The sequence below is a fragment of the Psammomys obesus genome, unplaced genomic scaffold (genome assembly GCF_907164565.1).
Source record: "Psammomys obesus unplaced genomic scaffold, mPsaObe1.curated_primary_1811, whole genome shotgun sequence".
Classification (NCBI taxonomy): Eukaryota; Metazoa; Chordata; class Mammalia; order Rodentia; family Muridae; genus Psammomys; species Psammomys obesus.
In genome coordinates this window covers 15,864,442-15,879,789 of record NW_026596091.1, presented here as the reverse complement: position 1 = coordinate 15,879,789, position 15,348 = coordinate 15,864,442, and the positions used below count along the sequence as shown (strand labels likewise).

The 15,348-nt window shown below is 42.9% G+C and overlaps 1 protein-coding gene across 5 annotated transcripts in view; it reads right to left on the bottom strand.

The window, feature by feature from the left end:
• Atp2b1 (ATPase plasma membrane Ca2+ transporting 1) overlaps positions 1-14,702 on the bottom strand; it is a 113,529-nt gene extending 98,827 nt beyond the window's left edge. For 2 of the 5 annotated variants that reach the window (XM_055627999.1, XM_055627997.1), the window contains exon 1: positions 14,324-14,700. The gene's annotated coding sequence lies outside the window, so the exon portion shown is untranslated. Of the gene's footprint in view, positions 1-13,736; positions 14,055-14,323 lie in introns of those variants that run through there. The other 3 variants (XM_055628000.1, XM_055628001.1, XM_055627998.1) reach the window with 3 other exon arrangements.
• Between the last annotated feature and the right edge of the window lie 646 nt (positions 14,703-15,348).

Genomic DNA, 15,348 nt, shown 5'->3' with positions numbered 1-15,348 from the left:
AAAGAAAGAAAGAAAGAAAGAAAGAAAGAAAGAAAGAAAGAAAGAAAGAAAGAAAGAAAGAAAGAAAGAAAAGAGTGAGCTAGAAATGATATAGCCCTTTAAAATAGAGATCAAGAAAGGGACAGGTGTACACATAAACACTGGTACTTGGAAGCAAGCGGCCCCAGATGAAAACCCTCACAAAAAAGGAAACTGAGAAAGAAGCAGTAGCAGGTGTAAAGACTCATTGCTCTGCCGTCTCTCCTTGGCAGTCTCACAACTGCCCAGCAAAGCAACATGAGCAAGCCCAAGCATGTACACACGCACATGCATATACTCGCACACACATTCTCTCTCTCCCTCCCCCATCTCCCCTTTTCTTTTTTTTAAACAGTGTCTCGTAACACAATCTGGTGTTGAACTCCCAATCTTCTTGTCTCCCCATAAAAAAAAATTACATATATTTAATTAAAAAATATTCTATCTTCAACTTAAAATAAACTAAAAGTTTGAAAAAAAAAACCCAGAAAATATCATATGAATGTGTACTATAAAATACCTTGAAATGTCTGCGATTTTATTTTACTACAGTGTAGTGTTATATTTTTAGTTCCACACAAATTTCTACCTTAAAGTTTAGATGTTAAAACTTCTGTAGTTTTCTAGAAGTTTGGCAGAAATAAATTCCCCTTGCAGAGAGATTAATTTATGAAGCATATAGCATTTGTATCAAAATACTTCTCATTTGTGTCATTCAGCTAACACATCGGTCAACTCAAAGTTAAAAAAGAAAATAGGAGCTCGTGATAAATTCTCATTCCAAGCATACTATTGTTTCTAAGAGATGGCACAAGAATTTTATTTTTATTTTATTTATACAAGTGCCTGCTTGTATGTCTAAGTCACACATGTGTGTCTGGTACCTCAAAGCCCAGAAGAGGCAGTCTAAAACCCTGACTCTGGGAAGCTGGAAGAAAATAGTAATAGGTCACAAACTACCATATTTCTTTAAATTTAATGATTACAAAGGACACAGTAATAAGTAGATAAACATCTAAAAATAATGATGCACAATGAGGGATTACACAACAGAAGGAAAGCCAATATTTCAACACATGGGACTAGCCATACAATAGATCACGTTAAGAAGAAAAACTTAAATAGAGGGGGAATCATATAAGTTTCTTAAGACAATACAACCATACTTTATTATTTCAAGGATGTTAAAACATATACAATTTAACATCAAAATAATTAATTGCTGAAGCTAGTTATTTGTCAGACAGAGTAAGTGATTTTCTTTTAAAAATTTATCTACATGTATAGATGGTTTTGTTTGCATGTAGTTTGTGCACCACATACAGGCACGGTGATCGTGGAGGACAGAAGAGAGCGTTGAATTCCCTAGAAATAGAATTCCAGGAGGTTCTGAGCCACCATGGGTACTGGGAATCAGAACCAGTTCCCCTTGGAGAACAGTCAGTGCTCTTAACCCCTGAGCAATCTATCTCTCCAGCCTGACTTTCTTTTACATCATTCTGTATTTTCCAACCATGAAATAATTAGTGCTCTTATATGTTTCGGTGGTTAAAAAGTTAGTTAAGTCACTGCATTTGCAGATAATTTTGTGTGGTGTACATGTATTTTCCTATGTGTAGAGGTATACATACACTTGGGTGCACATGCATGTGGAGGCCAGATGACATCAAGGTGCCTGCCTCATGTTCTCTACTTTATTTGAGGTTAGGTTCTCTCACTGGTTCGGGCACTCTAGCCAGCTTGCTCCCTGTCTCCAACTCTCAAGGCTAGAACTGGAAATGAGCCTCCAGGTCCACCTGGCATTTAGCGGATGCTCAAGATCTGAAGACTTGTGTGCCAAACATTTTACTCACTCACTCATCTCTTCAGCCGGAGATTAGTCTTTGAAAGCAATTAAAAACCCTTTTCATCTTTTTCTGTAAAGACTGTCTCACCCACAGATTCCAAAGACCTCACTCACTTGAATGCCTTAGAACAGAATGTTTACAGGTAGAAAGCTGGTATATACGAGGACTCATTTTATTCAATTATCTTAATTTTCCTTTATATAGTCAAAGTAACTGGAATTACTCAGGTGTCATGAAAAAATAGCTCTAAAACATTACTACAATATTACAGGTGGAAATCCACTGTTCCTCATAATAAAGGACTTACGAATTTGAAGTAGATGGATTTGAAGGAGAAATCAAAGGAGGGGGGAACCTGCAAGTTGTTCACAGGATATTTTTGCAAAAGAAATATTCAGTAAAATCTGCATTACAAGGGGAGGGGGGAAGGGAGGGGAGGACCGAGAGGGGAGAAGAGAGGGGCTTATGGGGGGATACAAAGTGAATAAAGTGTAATTAATAATAAGATAAAATTAAATTAAAAAATAAATAAATCTGTATTACTCCTTTATGCTTCTATAGAAGCAAGTTATTTTACCCCAAGTAATATGATTTGTGTATCTAAGTCACTAGAGACTGTAAACAGACACAGAATTTAGCAGGTGACACATGTGGGCTATCTATACATTTAAATTTATTCATCTGTAGTTTTGACAAAATTCAACATGCACAAGTTTGTTCAAAGACCCACAATGTTCTTTTACTTTTAAATATCAATAATCCCCTTAGTTGTCCGATATTATTTTATACTCAGAATCGACTACAAACTATACCTCCTAATCTATTAGTTATTAATTGTAGTAGTTATGCTTTCAGATCTTAAATACTCTGCCCCCAACTGCATGTATTAAAAGCTGGTGACCAACCTAGGATGCTACTATGAGGAGGTGGACATGCTGGAAAAAAGTTAGGTCACTGAGGGGTGCCCTTGAAGGAGATATTGAAGCCTGCCCATTCCCTGCTCTGGGCTGCCCTGAAGTTACCAAAAGTCCTCTATCTACCACATGCTTCTGCCACAGCATGCCTCACCACAAGCCCGGAACAATGAGGCAAAGCAACCACAAACTCAAACCTCTGAACTCATGAGTTCAAATCAGCTTTTCCTTCTTCAAGCTGACTTCTTTGGGGTATAGTATCACAGTGACGGCAAGGTGGTTCACACAATACCTATCTTCATCTTACCAGTCTGAGGTTTCATATATTCCTTTTACCGACACTTTCCTCCAACCATCAGCACAAACACAAATGATTCCTAAAGGTCTTTGATCTAAACAATAAAGAGATAATAAAACCCAACAATAACAACAAACTATGCTTTACTGGAACAAAAATGTCCATTAATAGAACCAAAATGTCCACAATTTCCATTAACAAATTGTGTTACAGCTATACAGTGATGTCCTCATCAGCAGAAAAAGAAACAAAACTATTAATAGAAGCAACGTGGATGAATTTCAAAATAATTAGATCAAACAAAAGCCAGACTACAAAAGAGCATATACTGTATGATTCTAAGTACATATAATTGTAGAAATTTAGAATAAATGAGGACAGATCAGTGGTTACCTGAGGAAAGCAGCAGGGAGCTGGTGGGAAGGGTGGTGGTATAAAGAGGCAGAAAGACATTTTTATGGGAAAAAAAATGAATGTTTTAGGTCTAGCCACACATAGGAATATTGTAATAATACAATGAAAATGCTTCAGCAAGAGGACCAAAGTGACAGGGAAATCAGATGGACCCCAGTGTTGTATACATATAAAATGACTGATGTTCAAACTCAAAGGCAATATAACCCAAGCATTACCCTAAATCTGCAGTGTGCAGAGGGGATTAGCTATTCTGTTTCTAATACCTGACCTGTTGTTTGATGCTGAGAGAGCTCCTTTTCTTCAGCATGCCCATCATCTTTGCTGTTTCACTAACTGCCCAGCCTTGTTTGGTGTCGCTCAGTAATTCTCTATCATAATTTTAGCTGTTCTGAGTATACAAAGTACCCAAAGTTCATGAGTCACTTTTTAAAAAAACAAAAAAAGAGTAGTTGCAGCATGACTCAGTTGACTTTGGGCACGAATTGAGAAGAAAGGGATAGAATTATAAAGCAAAGGAACGGATAATTTCACACAACCACAGGCATCAGGAGGCTGTACAATGGATATGATGGTAGCACCTGTATATAATCTGGTACAAAAAAGATCAAGACTTAGTGCTTTAATACCTTTTACTTTAGCTGCTACTACTAATCCTTGTCTTCAAATTCCTTATATTATCCACTAAGAAAACAACTCCTATACATCTTTTTGACGAACGGTTTTATTACAATTATAATGATAAGGTTAAAGTAGGACCAAATTCCAATACTTCCTATAACACCTTATCAAAATTCTATCTATGTACACTGGTCAGGAAACACATCCATGGTCTCACTGACCAGCAGGGCAAGATCTGCTTGCTGGTGCAACAGTGGCACAGCTATTTGGAGATAACTGGTTGTGACTGAACTGGAGGTCTCCCCCAATGAAAGAATACCTGGTAAAACTATTCAAAAGCCTGTTTGAGGAGGTCATGAATGTGTTGTCAAATTGCCTTCTAAATTTTTATTTTTATACCTGTGAACCAGTGTGGCACTGGTGCAGCAAAGCTCCTTGTTGCAGAGGGTCATGGTTAGTGCAGACTTCCATCTAAGTAACTGTTGAGCGTTGAACTCTAAAGAAGGTGTCTTTCTGCCTGTCACAGACACACACAAACATACACACCACTGGGGAGGACATTGCAGAAAGGGAAAAAACAACTTGAGCTACAGTATGAGGAGTAATTCCATAAAACATTGCCATTTAGATATGACATTACAATTGTGAAAATAAGGTACAAGATTTGGCTCTTTAACATGCCATCATAAATGGAAAAGGTATCCAAGAGGCAACATTCCTTCCTAGAAACTGCTGACTTAACGTTTGTAAAGGTTTTCTTTCTTTTTTTTTTTTTTAATTTTTTATTTTTCTTTTTAGTTACATTTTGTTAACTCTGTGTCCCCGCTGTATCCCGCTCCCTCATTCCCTCCCCAACCCCACACTCCCTCCCTGGTCTCCTCCCTGCCCCTTTCCAAGTCCCCTGATAGGGGAGGACCTCCTCCCCTTTCATCTGACCCTGTTTTATCAGGTATCTTCAGGGCTGGCTGCAAAGTCCTCCTCTGTGGCCTAACAGACTGCTCCTCCCCTGGGGGGGGGGGGTGTCAAACAGCCTGCCCTTGAGATCCTGTTAGAAATAGTCCGTGTACCCCTTACTTTGGAAAACTACTTGGTTTTCTTTAATGGTGTAACCACTGGCAGACTATTTGGAAAGCAGAGAATCAGAAGGAAAGGAAGGGATAACAGAGGGTAAAAGAAGATGACATAAATATAACCATAATAAATTGGATCTACACAAAATAATTTTCAAAATTTAAAGGTTTTTAAAGAAAAACAATAGACACTTAAAATACGAGCCCTTAAAGTCTTTTCAAAAATTATATGTATAAAGTTCAAAATAGACAAACAATAGCACAATGTGCTAATTACTGGAAAACGGGTTAATTTCTAGAGATTTTTTTCCAAGTATTTTGAGAGTGATGATTTATAGGGTAGATTTATATAATTAGTTGATGTTGGAAATTAATATTGTGTGTATAAAATAGCACTCAGTAGAAATGACAAATTTGGTCTTTTTGATCTGAAGACAGGTAGAATTACCACATAATCATACTTTTAAATCTTAACAGACTATACCCTTATACTTCTTCCTGATGCCTACAGTGACTGAGCACTAGGTTATGGACTAAAAGTTCACTCTCAGTTCAAAAACCCTTTCCAAAACAATAGAACCTGTAAACAGTTCCATAAGCGGTGCTATCAATACACAAAAACTGCAAGAATATCACCTTTACATTATAAGCCATACTTCAAATTATGGCCTTGTACACCATGCAATTACCAACAAATTATATACAGACCCAGGAAGCACATCCAAACACTGATCCAAATAAAAAGACAGCACATGCCAAAAACGAAATTAGCTATTTAAAAATATAGTTTTTCCCCAACGACTTGTTCTCTTTTTTTTTTATTAATTCTTTGAGAGTTGAGTTTCATATGTTTTGATTAAAAATATAAATCTTTAACTACAGTTACTTTTTAGAGTCAGAATGAAGTCTAGTAAGGACGAATACACCATGCTGCTTACAAATGGAAATAGCTTCCCACATAGAAGGTACATTCTACTGTCCTAGTAATATTCAATGAGAAGGAACACTCCTCCTTTCCAGTTAAAACAGACTGTCCTGTGAAGTAATAGGAACAGGGTTAAAAAGTCAAAGACAAGATAGGCTTTAGAAATTCTCTCAACTTTCTTCAAGCTTCTCTATCATTTATACCTTAACAAAAGATACAAATGTTTAACTGCTAAATACTGATTGAACACTTGTTGTTTTACAAGTCATAATCTTTGTTATTTCTTCATGAATACATTTCTCAACCTCTCCATACTGTCTCCGTTACAGAAAGCGGATATGTAACATAAGATGTGTATAACTGTGACTGGAGAGATGGCTCAGTAGGTAAGCACTTGCTGGTCTTCCAAAGGACCTGAGATCTGCTCCTAGCACCCCTATCAGGTGGCTCACAACTGCCTGGCCTCCATAGGCACCTGCGCACACAAGGGACACATAAACTTATGCAAGCACATACAAACATACAAAATAAATAAATAAATCTTAGAAACAAAACCAAGAAGCATATAGCTAAGAATAGAAGTGTAGAGGAATTCAAACAGTCAATTAAAGAATGACTAGAAAGAATAGACAGGTGCTGAGCTTTGAATAACAGGCATATTTAGACCAGAGGATTTCGTTTTCCAAGGTTAGAGGATACACATATGAAGTCACAGGAAAGGGAAGAGGGAGAGCGCCAGACTGTACACTGTCTCTAGTGGACAGTCAACGGAGCTGTATAAACAACACTGTTCTCCATTTCAGAAAATACCATTTGTTTGATGTTGTATGCATGAATAGCACCTCCTGCAAGTGTACAAAGTAGTAACCCTGGTTAGGAGATATTAAGGTTGCTGGGTGAGATGTTCTACTGAAACTGTCTGTGAGACAGACCACTGAACACATCTGGATAGGTTCTACCCATATTCCCAAATTAAAGAAGCGAAGAAATCCCAAAAGGAAAAACTGCATAAACAGTACATCTTAGATTTCAGATCTGCCCACTTCTTCACATAAAATCCTTAATATTTCTAAAACCCAGTGTTTTCAAACTTTAGAAAACTCTGAGTTACTTATTTGATGCAAGGTCTCCAGAATCAAGTTGTATACATCAAGCAGAGCAAGCCGTGGTCCATTCAAAAGTATGCTCCCTGTCTTTACAAGCCTAGGGGCCAGAAACCAGTACAAAACCAGAATCCCAGACTGGGATTCTGGAAACCACAATGTGAGAAGCTACTATACTTATAAAAAGCAGGTAACTTTCTTACTGAAGAAGTAATTTAAAACATCATTTATTATTTTTAGAAGAAGGAAAAGGAAGAGGAGGAGGAGAAGGAGGACGAGAAGAAGATGAAGAACAGCAACAAGAAGGAGGAGAAGGAGGAGGAGAAGAAGCACCACTACTAAATGTTTTAGTGAAGAAATGACATCAGGTAAGGCTTAAAAAAAATGACAACAAATTTCAACACAAATATGAAAGGTAGACAAAAGCAAGAGAACTGGGGATATTGAAAACAAGATTATTTTAAAAGTCCTCCTGGCAAGAGAACGCTCTAGGTTAATAAACAAGAAAGATCTACATTGCTAACAATACAATTATTGTAAAAGCTCCTTTTAGGTTAAACAGTCAAATTCTAGGAGCTACGTTCCAGAAAGCATACATTTTATTCTCAAATTTATCAGGTTTGTACAGTAGTCATACCAGTTTTCAGTGAAGAGTATAATCTCAGATTTCACAGTGTAAGCAAGAAGAGCAAGCAGTGGTCCATTCAAAAATATGCCCCTTGTCTCTAAAGGCCCAGGTGACATAGCATTAAAACCAGGATCCCAGACTGCTGGAAACCACAATGTGAGGAGTTACTATACTTATAAACAGCAGATAACTTTCTTACCAAAGAAGTAATTTAAAACATCATATATTATTTAGTTAACATTGTTTTTAGGAAGTTAATACACAACAGCTTTTTCCCCACTATGCCAAAAATACTAATTTAGATTTCCATAATCATTAGTAAATTATACCCCATGATTCCTAACTGTTCCCTAAGGTTCAACCAATAAGCCTAAGTCTTAAAAATAAAAACAAGTTCAGTAGTCTTGAGATGGGCTCTGAACCTACTTTTATTTTTAATGCATGTATGGACTATTTATTACATTGATATACATGAAGCCAAACAGCTGCATTAAGACTGGTTTTAAACAGGAAACTTATTAAAAGAGGTTAGTCCATATGTAGTATGTAAAAGTTAAAGCATCCCTAACAGTCAGAAGAAATGGACCTTACAGTAGATTACCTAACTATACAAATTATTAACGTGCAAGTGAAACAGCACTACCTTTTGTTTTGTTAAACATCTGGTAAGTGATCAATATGGTATCATTTATATTCTTGATTTAAAACACTAACATGTTTTTGAAGTAGCTGTTTGCTAAGTGAAATTTAAAAGACTAACTATTTACCTACTAGTTTATGTCCATTTATTAGAAAAACTTTCTCCACTAATACAAAAGCAAAAGGTAGACAGACTGAGCCTAAAAATGCAGAACTATGATGACACAACTTGAATTACTATTAGGAAGAGAAACCTGTGTTCAAATCCTTTGATGACAACAGACATTTAGATGCAAAAATAAGAAAGAACACTATCTGAGAGTTTACAGTGCTTAATGAGTAACCACAGACTTTCTGAAAGGCGACTCAGCACACAGGTAAGTAATTTCCATCCATCAATTTTTACAATTGTCACAAAAGCTACCCAACCCATTAGGTTAAACTTTTCTACAACAAACTATTCAGAAACACAAATTTGACTATGTTCAAAATAAATCACTGATTTCCTCCTGACTCATAAAAGGGTTCTTCTTAATGTTACAATTCCATCTAACTTATAAATTCAGTATCATTCTTTTTCTAAATGCAGACTGGTAGGCCCCACCCCAAATCTGCTGACTCAGAGCGGCAGGGAGATACCAAGGGTCCTGCTCTCTAAGCAGCTGTTCCAGGTAAATGCACTAACAGCAGAGAGCCACTACCTGTTGTGTGAGATTTGTAACAAGGTTTTGGATTTCATGAACTAAAATCTCCTCACCTATTTAAACTTCTAAATTCCACTGCACAGCAAACTAATATTCTAGAGAAATTTACATAACATACCTGTGGCAGAAAAACAAGTGCATAAAACATTATAAGAGTTGAAAGAAAAAAACTTTCTTTGCGCTACCATATTTTATTTTTAAGTAAACTATTTTAAAAGTCACTGAAAGCAAGATTTAAAAAAAATTAAATTTAACTATACTATTTTACAAATGTTCATTCACTTGCTGTTAAGTAAATCAGGGTATGTATGAATTATTTACGTTACTACAAGCATAAACAATAAACTATAAAGCTAAGTCTGAACAGATTTATTTTTATATTATTTACATTGCTCCAAAGCTGACCTTTCATATACTTCCCTAAACTTACACAACCACCTTCAGTGAGCAGAGCAGTGAGCAGAAGTTGGAGGGTACCTCTGGCTAATCCAGAGTCCAGGTCTGGCTGATTTATCTGTCAGCTATGTGACACTAGCCCTAGATAAATCACCTTGACTACCAGGGGGGAAAGGTACAACTGTCTACATAACTCAGTTTGAAAATCACTTGATATGAGAGTCAAACTGCACAGCTATGTTAAAAAAACAAACAAACAAAAAACTAGACTAGATAACTGTGAGCATTTCTAAGTCACTGTTACAAAGCATCAATAAGAGTAGAACCTGAAAAGCTACTATTAGGTATCTGCTATACAACAGAGTATCAGGAGAAAAACTAAAAACTCCATGCCACATACACAACCAGAGTCAATTTTTCAGATACTATTAAATACTGGGTAGTGCTGAATATCTCCTATGCTTCAAATATTAAATGTAAAAATTCAATTTAACACTCAAAGGAGGAAGCAAGTGGGTCTTTGTGAGTTCAGGGATAGCTGGTTTACATAGTGAGTTCCAGCCCAGACAGGGATACACAATAAGAATCTTAACATTCAAAAAAAAAAAAAATTCATTTATTTACCTAATGTGTCCATTTGTAACGGGCTTATTTCTAGTATGGTGATATTGACGGTAGATAGGCTATGCCTTGTCAAAATGCCATTCTATTTTCATTGGCAACTTCTATAATAAAATTTTAATAAAATAGTGTATTTGGTATGTATATAAATATCAGTTCTAGAAGCTAATAAATTGTTATTTCTTTTGGAAAATGTTCCTTGTATATCATTTTCCTTGTAATGCTACCTCAGAGTCTGCAAGTCCCCAAATAAGCTACTAATAGCACCTTTCTTTAAGACTTTCACTAGAACATATTTTCCCTTCCAATTGATCAAAATATTCTTAAATGAGATGCACAAACTTAAGCTTTAAGTCTCTGCTTCCTGATCCTTACTCTTCCTGTTCTCATATTAATCACAAAATTCCATAAGAGATGAAAATATCAATTCAAACCTTATATGTATAAAATATAAGGAAAACTGTCAAGTATTTTTCATCTTCAAGATTTTAAGTTTTACTAAATGACAATACATTTAAGCCTCATTTCACATGAGACTGTTTCATTTAAAAAGAATTTGACATGTTTGTCCAAGAAAACTAGCCAACTGAATCCCCAAATAAAGGATTTTACCAAAATACATTTAACAGTTTATTAATTATTCTGCACGCATGAACTTAATAGCTTTAAATGTCCTTTAACCTAGGGCCATATTCCATGGCTTTAAGGAGGCCTTGTAGCAGTGAAGGCATAAATAATCTATCATCTCAAACGGATTTTTTGTTTAATTATAGCTTAATACTTATCTACAGCTCAACATCTAATGCTTTACGGTAGGCAGAAGAACTCACAAATGTTGAATTAAAATTTAAATGCAGATAGAACAGCAATAATAGCTTGTGGTCTGTAATTAAAACACCTATTGGGTAACATCCATGTTAATTTACCCATTATTTAAAAGCTACATCTTTTTGTTTTGTGTTTTATGGATGACAAAAAGAAATTATCCTCTGCCTAAAGAGATAGTGTACCTTAAAATTTGGATTTGAGAAGGGAAGGAGAACGACACAAAGCGAGCAGGGAAATCTCATCAGCTCGGCTGTCTCTACAGCATCTCTTTCTTCCAAGCCTGAAAAAGCCCATTCATTTTTATATGAGATGCATCTGAGAAGAAGCGTATGCAGAAGACACTTTTTCCAAGACAGTATTGATTAAACTTTGAATATAAGCACTCCTGCTCAAAGTGCTCATTCGTATTATCTTAAAGCAAGTCATCATAAGTCCTCAGTGAAACCACGAAAGGCAGGTAAACGGAAGATAACTAGTTTAAAAAAAAAAATTACTCTGTCGTATTCAGGCCAGAAAAATAATCTTACCAAACTTTCAGTATTTTGGAACCTGTTCATAGCTCAGTAGTTTAAAAAAAAAAAAAGGACCATGCTGGTAGGTACTGGAATTTGCTGGAATGGCTAAACAATGTTGACAACACTGCCACACTACTGTCTTCCCCTCAGTGGACCCACGCCATCATTATCAACATGAGTCAAAACTAGCTCCTCACCTCATCTCCGAATGCTATGTAAGATCTCAAGCTTCAACTAAAAACAAAACACCACATTTCCCCACACAGCTGCTGAAATTCCTCTCAAGATCTAGAAAGTATAGAAAACAGAAAAAGGAGGACAGATCCCCTTACTTCTAAAGGGGCTCCACCGGTGAGGACAAGGCGTACTCTTGATTTTCACCATTTGACGGGGATGGGGGTGGAGGGGTAACAAAATTTTAAATCAGAGGTGGCGCTCTGTCCTCAGCTCACCCAAATGTGACTCACTTTTGCAGAGTATATGGTAGGAAATAACAGTTACTTTTCAAAGATCTCTGCAGTTACACCCAAGCCAAAATCAGGACAGAGATCCACCCTTAATGACAGCAATTTAACTGTCTTATCCAAAGCAAGGTAGAAACTAAAACATCTCCCCGAAAACATGGCTTAAAAGGCCCATTTCATACACTAGCTTTCAAAAGCTCCCAATAAGAAAAAAAAAAAAAATTCTATTTACTTCAAATTTGAACTGACCAGGAGGGGAAAAGTGGGGGAGGAGGGTGCTAAACGAAGCGTACAAGTACAAAAAGCAGATTCTCCTCCTGCAATCCCTCTCTAATTCCCCCAATCCGCCCCTGCCACACACAAGGACAGGGAGTCTCCCTAGGGAAGGCTGGTGGCAGGGCAAGTGAAGGCTCTCCATTCACTCACACGGGCCACCATCCAAAGGGATGCCCTAGGAGCGCTTTATACAAGCCAGGCCCTTACAAGTACTTATTATTATAAAATACACCTACGCTGAGCAAGAACCTTATTTTAAAGTAAGACTGTCCTCATGGGGGAGGTGAAAACAACAAAGCCTTCCATGTTGAAAAGCAGACAGTCTAGACGTGCATATACCTACACACGTATGAAAAAAATCCATATAACTAATTTATCAGGAACGGCAATCGATACCAACAGGAGCCATTAGATTATTAATAAACCCAGAAAAGTAGCATGCATAGCAGCCAAAGGTGGCTATCTGCAGCGCGCTAACCCACAGAAAGGGGGGAAAAAGCCTACCGAGAGGTCTGTGTCTTTAGCGGTCCTGCAGACCCCTGTACCCATGTAGACCAACCCCAGCTTTCCCTTGGGGGTCCTATCACCGCAATAGCAAGAGCACTCCCAAGGCTAGTCCCGCAGTAAACTGGTGAATGAAATGCGCACAGAGACCAACCTGGGCAGAGACCGAAGCGCAGACCCAGGGGTCGCTAACTAGCTAAGCCACAAAATTCTCATGCAAGATGAAATAGAACCCCCGCCCCCGCCGTCCCCCGCAATTGGAATGCCACCCTCCTCCTTACTGACCCTTTCCGGAGACCCGACGACAGCGCAAATTTTTTTCTTCTTCTTCTTCTTTTAAACTAAGTACATAAACATGAATCGGAAGCAACCGTGAACATCCTGGGGGACCCGACTCCAAAGCTGAAGGGAGCGTCCAGGTGGCTCTGCAACTCCCCGGGAGTCGCCGTCCTGTCTGACACGCACCTATCACACCACCCCCTCCGGGGACCCGACGACGAACCCTCACCTGCCACTGGCACTACCCCTCGGGGGCCCGGGCTGGGGATTAAAGGGGTGACCCTCCCGGGGCGCGGGGAGAGGGAGTGCCGGGCTCCGCTGCCCTCAAGGTCACCATACGCCGGGGTGGGGGCGACCGGCGTTTCGGAGGGGCTGTGGCAGCCGCTCGGGCAGCCCTCGAGGTCGGATCGCCGCGGGGTGTAGACGAGAAGCCGCCGGGACGGCGACTCCGAGCCGAACCGGGCGCTGAGGCGGCGCGCTGCGAGGGAGCCTTCTCACCTTTACGGTCCCCGAGGCGGGAGCGAACCCCGGCGGCTCCGCCAACTTCGCGGGGACTTGCCGCGCTCCACCCCGCGCCCAGCTGTCAGGACCCCCGCCGCGCCCTGCGCGCTCCACCCGGCCTCCCCCGCAGGTGGCCGCCCCCGCCGCAGGCGGCCACCGGCCGCCACTCACCTCGCCCGCAGCTGGAACCATTTTTCCCCCGAAGGGAAGGATCAAGGAGAGCCGGGCGGGAGGGTCCGGGGGGCTGCGGCGCGGGGTCGCGGCGGGACGCAGCCGCGGGGGACTCGCCGGGCTCGGGGAAGCCACGCGGACGTGCGGCTGGCTGCACCTCGGGAGGAGACGGCCGCGAAGCCCAGAGGCTCGGCGTCCACCAGCCGGGGCTCCCTACTCACGCCGCACCGCGAGGAGGCGGCGGCGGAGGAGGAGGAGGAGGAGGAGGCGGCGCCCGGCCGGCCCCCGCCCAGAGCCCGGCGGCCGGCGAGTGGCCGCTCAAGTCCCCGCAGGACCCGCCTCCTCCGCTCCGCAAAGCCGCGCTCGGGGCGCGCCGCGCTGGGCACGGCAGCTCTACCGGCCCCGCGCGGCAGTCCGCAGCGGCGGGCGGGGGTGCAGCCCCGGGGCGGGGTCCAGCGGCACCGGGCGCAGACGGCCGACCGCGAGGGGCTCCGGGCGGCTCCGGGCAGGGGCCCGTGTGCACCGGGGGACCCGCGGGGCCGCCCGAGCAGGCAGGGCGGAGGGCTCGGGGCCGGGAGGACGCTCACCCGTTCTGGTCCGGCGCTCCCTTCTCCGCACCTCCACGCCTCCCGCTCCACGCTGGCGGCGCAGCTGCTCCCGCTGCCTCTGCCACCGCCGCCGCCGCCGATGCTCGCGCGGCCGCCGCTGCCGCCTTGGCTGGGCGCGGTCACGTGACGCGGCCCGCGGGGAGCCTGAGGGCGGGCGCGCGCGCGCGCGCGCGAGCCGAGGGGACGCGCCTGGCTCGGGCCGGGGGCCGGCGCTCTGCCTCACCGCCAGGAAGGGCGTCTAAGGGGAGGATCCGGCGAGCGCGCCCCGGAGCGCCGAGCGCGCGCCCGGGGAGCAGAGCTTGCCGCGCGCGGGGCGGAAAGGGTGGCCGGGCAGCGGGGCGGGCGGCTCTCGCCTCCGCGCGCCCCTCCCTCCCTCTTCCTTCCCTGCACGCCGGGGCCGGCGGCTGCCCCCGCCCCCCTCCCGCGCGCCTCTTCCCTCCTGCGGCGGCTTCCGATTGGCCGCCGGGCTCTGACGTCTGTGTTTCCATGACGTGTCCGCTCGGGGAGGGGGCGGCGGGGGAGGAGGGGGTGGGGACTCCGTCCGTCAGCGCCGCCGCCTCTGGCGCGCGCCCGGGCGGCTCCCGCGACGCGTGGAGGCCGGAGAGCGGTGGCCGCCGCGGCGGTGGGACGCCCTTCGCCCGAGGGTCCCGCGCGAGCCGCCCCCGGCTGGCCGGCCGGGTCGGGTCGCCGGGCCGTGGAGCGGCTCCTCGCGGCTCGGCGCCCGCTCCCTAGCGGACCCGTCTCCCGTCCCGGACGGTGACGCACTCACCCGACGGCCGCAGTGCCTCCCCCTTGGGGAAGCGAGCGCACCTCCCGCGGGCGCGCCGGCACGGCCGGCGGACACCGGGGATGCCCAGACGGCGTCCTCGGGCCGGTGCCCGCAGGCCCCGCACGCTCCGCGCCGAAAGTCCTCGTGTTTCTCTTTCGGGTTTGCTGGGTTCTTGCTGGGTTTTTTCCTTTTCTTTTTTCCCCCCTACCTGTAGCCAGCTTTAATTCATAGTATT